Source organism: Salvelinus namaycush, chromosome 10 (genome assembly GCF_016432855.1).
Source record: "Salvelinus namaycush isolate Seneca chromosome 10, SaNama_1.0, whole genome shotgun sequence".
NCBI classification, from domain to species: Eukaryota; Metazoa; Chordata; class Actinopteri; order Salmoniformes; family Salmonidae; genus Salvelinus; species Salvelinus namaycush.
In genome coordinates this window covers 35,688,376-35,695,719 of record NC_052316.1, presented here as the reverse complement: position 1 = coordinate 35,695,719, position 7,344 = coordinate 35,688,376, and the positions used below count along the sequence as shown (strand labels likewise).

The 7,344-nt window shown below is 44.2% G+C and overlaps 1 long non-coding RNA gene across 1 annotated transcript; it reads left to right on the top strand.

Moving 5' to 3' along the window:
• The first annotated feature begins 350 nt into the window (after positions 1 to 350).
• Positions 351 to 7,203, top strand: LOC120054985. Its single transcript, XR_005477650.1, has 3 exons — positions 351 to 662; positions 6,705 to 6,812; positions 6,890 to 7,203. It is a non-coding gene; the product is annotated as an uncharacterized LOC120054985 (long non-coding RNA).
• The last annotated feature ends 141 nt before the right edge of the window (positions 7,204 to 7,344 follow it).

Genomic DNA, 7,344 nt, shown 5'->3' with positions numbered 1-7,344 from the left:
ATGAATAATGAAACGTAATAATAGATAAGGTGAATGCATGGGGATGTCCACATCACCTAGAGATATGCCCATGCTGTAAAGATACACCTAGCGGACTGAAACGTCACTGTTCTAGGCATAATACAGCTAGTGCTTTCTTAGACTTGCGCTGGCAAACAAATCCATTACAATAGCTCCCTAAATATGAAGTAACCTCAACTGAGGAGTAATATAGACGTTTAACTTGAAAACGTGTAGGATACCTCTATCCGGTTTCCCTGACTTCCGCTTTGGATATGTAAACGTTATTGAAGTGGCATTGTCTCACTCGTTAGTGACTCAAGTGAGTTACAGTTAGCGGTAGACCTATAATGAACAGTCCAGACAGTAGAAATCCTCAAACATTGCGCATGCGGTCAACCAGATTTGTTTACGATCAGACCACAATGCGACTTTTATGCGTCTACACCCGTGTTTTCAATGCAATATTCGTATTCTGATGGCAGAAATCGCATACGTTTCAAGAGTAGACACGACCTGAGCAGCGACAATCAAGCGAACAAGTTTTTCGCACTTGATCGTTTGAGATCCACACATCCATAATTAGTTGTTAAACACCACTCCTGTTCCGGGAATCAGATTGGCTATTTGCACTTCAGGGAAACACTGTCACTACTGCTAAGGTAAGCTGTCATTCTCAGCATTCTCTTAATCTGTTAGAGTTTCTAGGCTATAGCCTACTTAATATTTGGGATGTAGAGTATCGTGAAAAGATATTCGCCGATATCGCAAACAAACTAGTCAATGCCATTTGATTTCGGCCTTGGCCAGAGGTGAAAAAAATATGTAATTTATTCCCGGTACGGGACCTAGGTCATTTGACTGTGCAATGTAGAATGAACACATGCAGACACGATGTTTTCATCTGATTGTCAAACAAATCACTCCAAAAAGTAGGCTACTTGTGCACATTCATCCACTTTCAAATAATTCCAGCATTGGAATGGAAAGAGACGTCAATTAAAACACCAAAAAGTGTAGTCCTAATGACATGAGTTATGCGCATTTGTAGCCTGAAGGGATTGATGTGCGTTTCGTCTCAGCAGGTGACGTGACCGAGCAGCGGGCTTTTGTGCTGTTCCAAAAGTGCACGCTGATAAAAGGCAAACTTCCCTTGAAATCTTTCCTTGAAGGTGGTAATCAAATTGACCCCTGTTCTGTTGTAAAACGATTAACGCTTTCGCTCAATGGGGGGCTTTGAATAAACCTTACATTCATAGACTGTTTTGTTCACGCAGCAATAGATAGGCCCAGTGGCGATTTTAGCATGTAAATCTTGGCGGTGCCAACAAAATAAAAGTGGGATGCGTGCCAGCAAAGCCACTACACAACACAACACTAAACAATATATTAATTACACTATAACGGTGACATACGGTGCCCACAAACTGTTAGGGCCTACATAAAGCTGTCCCAACACCTTGGTTTCGGCGGAGCATAGTCTGGCAGCGAACCATGTTCATTCAGCCTCATTTACTGTCTTTAAAAAAAACATAGCTGATATGGCAGACTTGCTTAAACAAATGTGGTTTCTACTGACAATTGAGATGTACAAACTATGGCATAATGGGACAACAGTCGGATAAGAGGCCATCCGTAATTTTGATTGACATTAATGAGCAAGCGACAACGGACGTAGTCAATATAACTATTTGTTTATCACTTTTGAAATGTACAGCGACAGAATTCAGAACATGGGCCCTGCACTCCCTGTACAAGTCAGAACCGTAGGATAAATAAAGGGGGCATATAAACAGACAATGAAAGCTCTGACAATATTTGATTACATTTCTCTAAAACAGGTTATAGGCTATATGTGCACCACCAAGTTAGAACAGTAGGTGAAATTAAGAGGTGAAAATAGACCAAATTATTAGGGTAAGGCACATTGAATGCCGTTTGGGTCTTTCTGTGTCAAAAAAGATGCACGTCATATAACACGTTAAATTAGCATTCGATTTGACACGTCAAATAACACAATTCTATTATAGAATGTTGTGTGTGCTGAATTTGCACATACAAGCCAAGCACCACTGTCAAAGCTGTACAAAAAAATTGCCAAACAAGCACACACCGGGCCACGAACGATATGTGTTTACAATACCACGTTGGTGAAAATAGACCAAATTTATTAGGGTGAGGCACATGGGCTACTAACAGCTTACTACACAACATACACTTAGCATTACTTTCTTAGCTACAGTATACATTTCTCCCTTGCATATTACATAATTTATGCAGCAGCATACAAGACATTTTTGGACTCACCTTGTGAAGGTGGCGCCAGCGGTCCTTTATGGGCAAATTTTGTCATCAAAGTCTGCCATTCTCTGGATTTATGGTGGGAACTCGGGAAAAAAAACACAGCCACTCCATTGAATAGCAGCTAACATTAGTGGTTTCTTTGCAACGCTTGCAGTTACACTGATTCCTTCCAAACGACTCATTGTTGAATTTGCGATTTCCAACTTGTTGTGTAATCTTTATGTCCAATGGCCGATGAGCACCAATACGTTTTATCTATAATTTCTCTTCATATGACAAGGATTTGCCAGTAGATTGTCTACTTAATGACTGCTAGCTAAGATTTTGAAAGTAAGATGTTGACATGATCAGTCCAATAAAAGCTACTGTAGATATAACGTGATTTGACAATTTTATCTGTGGCCAATGACCTTAAGCCTTCTTGGAAGGGCACTTCTAATCTAAGTGTTATGTCCGTCGTTGGATGAATGAGACCAAAGCGCAGCGTGGAAAGTGTTCATGATATTTAATACTGAAACACCGACAAAACAACAAAATATAAACAAACGTAAAGTTCTGCAGGGCTAGACAGCTACTGTGCAAAGACAACATCCCACAAACTAGGGTGGAAAACAGGCTCCCTAAGTATGATTCCCAATCAGAGATAACGATAGACAGCTGCCTCTGATTGGAAACCATACCTGGCCAACAAAGAAATAGAAAACTAGAATGTCCACCCAAATCACACCCTGACCTAACCAAATAGAGAAATAAAAAGGCTCTAAGGTCAGGGCGTGACACTAAGTCTGTGACACGTTTATTTGTATTTTTGCAAAAAATGTGGGGCTCAAAAAGTGGCGACCCACTGGATAGGCCTGTAGTAATAATAATGTAGACCTGTTATTTAAATTGCATATAAGAGCAACGTCAACTTACCAACATTACGACTAGGAATACGACTTTCCCGAAGCGGATCCTTTGTTCAGACCTCCCCCTGGACATTGGATCTAATCCCAGAGGCCGACCCAAAACCTCATCGTCGCCACAGTAGAGGCAGACAGAGCGGCCTCCTGGTCAAACTTAGAAGGCGAGCACACCACCCACCTCTTCCGAGCATATTAGTCACCAAAGTCCAGTCTCTAGACAACAAGGTGGACGAAATTAGGGCACGAGTTGCCTTCCAGAGAGACATCAGAGATTGTAACATTCTCTGTTTAATGGAAACATGGCTCACTCGGGATATGTTGTCAGAGTTGGTACAGCCACCGGGTTTCTTCATGCATCGCGCCGACAGAAACTAACATCTCTCTGGTAGGAAGAAGGGTGGGGGGGTATGCCTCATGATTAACGACTCATGGTGTAACAATAACAACATACAGGAACTCAAGTCCTTTTGTTCACCTGACCTAGAATTCATTACAATCAAATGTCGACCTCATTATCTCCCAAGAGAATTCTCTCCGATTATAGTCAGACGTGTATACCCCCCCCCCCCCCCCAAGCAGATACCTCGACAGCCCTGAAAGAACTTCACTGGACTCTATGTAAACTGGAAACCATATATCCTGAGGTTGCATTTATTGTACCTGGGGATTTTAACAAAGCTAATTTGAGACCAAGGCTACTTAAATCTACCAGCACATTGACTGCAGTACCCGCTCAGGCAAAACACTGGACAACTGCTACTCTAACTTCCGCAATGCATAAAAGGCCCTCCCCCGCCCTCCCTTCAGGAAATCCGACTACGACTCCATCTTGCTCGTACCATCCTATAGGCATAAACTCAAACAGGATGTACCCATGAATAGAACCATTCAACGCTGGTCTGACCAATAGGAATCCACGCATCACGATTGTTTTGATCATGTGGACTGGAAAATGTCCCGGGAAGCCTCAGACAATAACATGGATTTATATGCTGACTGAGTGAGTTTATTAGAAAGTGCATTGGAGATGTTTTACCCACTGTGACTATTGAAACCTACCCCAACCAGAAACCATGGATAGATGGCGGCATTCGCGCAAAACTAAAAGCGCGAACCACCACATTCAACCATGGAAAGAGGTTGGGGAATATGGCTGGACATAAACAGTGTAGTTATTCCCTCCACAAGGCAATCAAACACGTGAAATGTCGGTATAGGGACAAAATGGAGTCGCAATTAAACGGCCCAGACACGAGACGTATGTGGCGGGGTCTGCAGGCAATTACGGACTACAAAAAGAAAACCTGCCACGTCACGGACACCGACGTCTTTCTTCCAGACAAGCTTAACACCTTCTTTGCCCGCTTTGAGGATAATACAGTGCCACTTACGTGGCCCGCCAAGGACTGCGGGCCCCCCCTCTCCTTCTCCGTGGCCGACGTGAGTAAGACATTTAAACATGTTAACCCTCGCAAGGCTGCTGGCCCAGACGGCATCCCTAACCACGTCCTCAGAGCATGCGAAGACCAGCTGGCTGGAGTGTTTATGGACCCACATGCTTCAAGAAGGCCACCATTGTTCCTGTACCAAAGAAGGCAAAGATAACTGAACTAAATGACTATTGCCCCGTAGCACTCACTTCTGTCATCATGAAGTGCTTTGAGAGACTAGTCAAGGATCATATCACCTCCACCTTACCTGCCACCCTAGACCCACTTCAGGTTGCATACCACCCCAACAGGTCCACAGATGATGCAATCGCACTGCACACTGCCCTATCCCATCTGGACAAGAGGAATACCTATGTAAGAATGCTGTTCATTGACTACAGATCAGCATTCAACACAATAGTACCCTCCAAGCTCATTAAGCTTAAGGCCCTGGGTCTCAACCCCACCCTGTGCAATTGGGTCCTGGACTTTGACGGGCCGCCCCCAGGTGGTGAAAGTAGGAAACAGCCTCTCCACTTCGCTGATCCTCAACACTGGGGCCCCACAAGGGTGCGTGCTCAGCCCCCTCCTGTACTCCCTGTTCACCCATGACTGCGTGGCCATGCACGCCTCCCACTCAATCATCACGTTTGAAGACGACACAACAGTAGTGGGCATGATTACCAACAACGACGAGAGCCTACAGGGAGGAGGTGAGGGCACTCGAAGTGTGTCAGGTAACAGCCTTTCACTCAAAGTCAACAAAACAAAGGAGATTATCAAGGAATTCAGGAAACAGCATAGGGAGCACCCCCCTATCCACATCGACGGGACAGTAGTGGAGGTGGAAAGTTTAAGTTCCTCGGCGTACTGACAAACTGAAATGGTCCACCCACACAGACAACGTGGTGAAGGCGCAACAGCGCCTCTTCAACCTCAGGAGGCTGAAGAAATTTGGCGTGTCACCTAAAACCCTCACAAACTTTTAACGATGCACAATCGAGAGCATCCTAGCGGGCTGTATCACCGCCTGGTACGGTAACTGCACAACCCATCACCGGGGGCAATGCGGTAGGTGGTAGGTGTCCCTCCAGGACACCTACCGCACCCGATGTCACAGGAAGGCCAAAATGATCAAGGACAACAACCACCCGAGCCACTGCCTGTTCACCCCGCTATCATCCAGAAGGCGAGATCAGTACAGGTGCATCAAAGCTGGGACCAAGAGACTGAAAAACAGCTTCTGTCTCAAGGTCACCAGACTGTTAAACAGCCATCAGTAACATAGAGGCTGCTGCCAACATACAGACCCAAATCACTGGCCACTTTAATAAATGGATTTAATAAAGGTATCACTATTCACTTTAAATAATGCCACTTTAATAATGTTTACATATCCTACATTACTCATCTCGTATGCATATACTGCGTTTCATACCATCTATTGCATCTTGCCTATGCCGCACGGCCGTCGCTCATATTACTGCACTGTCGGAACTAGAAGCACACGCATTTCACTACACTCGCATTAACATCTGCCAACCATGTGTATGTGACAAATAACATTTGATTTGATTTATGTGTTAGGGACAGATGGCCTACATATCAACAGCTTTGCCCAATGGGTCCAGCCGCAGTGTCAGCCTGTAAAGCCTCTCCTGTACAATTTCTATAAGGCACAGCCTACACACACGCCGCCGAGTTACCCGATGGAGCCTATACACATTGATCCTCCATACACACCCAGGTGGTTCATTGGGCTGGTGCCTAGTGGGAACAAAATTTCCTTTTCAGAGGGAATCGAGATATACACTTTTCCAGATGTTGGTCTAAGATTTATCTTCATAACATTATCGGATCAAATATAGGCTATTATATTGTATAGGTTTACCTGCTGACAGCAATACCATTTTCCCATTGGAATAAAGTTTAGATCAGTCCGGCTATCGATGCTGGCTTGCAGTAACCTACTATTCGAACAAGTGTCAACTTTCCATACATGTTTAGGTCTAGTCAGGACTAATTGTTCGCAAATAAAACCCACTGACTCCCGATCCATTTACAGGAATGCATCCTAGTCCATCTACTATCCAGCTTGTTCGCACCTCAGTGTCAGCAGTCTTGAACCGGGTGCGAGGATGCTGTGGCCATTATTTGAGATGTTACACCTCAGGTAAGTAGATGGTCAGCAGGCCAGAATTTGACAATTCTAGAATTTGACCCTTCAATTTGTTCTACATCTGTTTTCAGAAGAGGATACGTTATCTCGTCCTGTAAAAGAAACCCAACCAGCACCTCTCTCCAGCTCTGTGAGACCCTGGGTTTGGGATGTTCATCATGACCTGGCCCTGGCATATGGGAATTCCAATGACCTGCACTGAAAAGAAAATGTGAAAGGCTCTTTACTCGGTTTCCATTTTTGTTTATACCCCGTGCTCGGCCTGCTAGTAGATGATTGGTCTATTTCAGCCAGATCCTGTTGAGCTCTTGCCAAACAAAACATACATATAACATCTGAAACCAGGGTATGTACAGTAAATCTTGTGTATAATAAATTATATTTAATGAAATGTTTGTCTGGCTAATATCTATGGAGTCTATTTTACTGGGTTGGTGTCAGTAGGTCTCGTCTTATCTGTAAAGGTCACAACCTACCTGTTTACCTCAGAAGTGTACGAGCATGGTAATCATTATTACATCCAGCT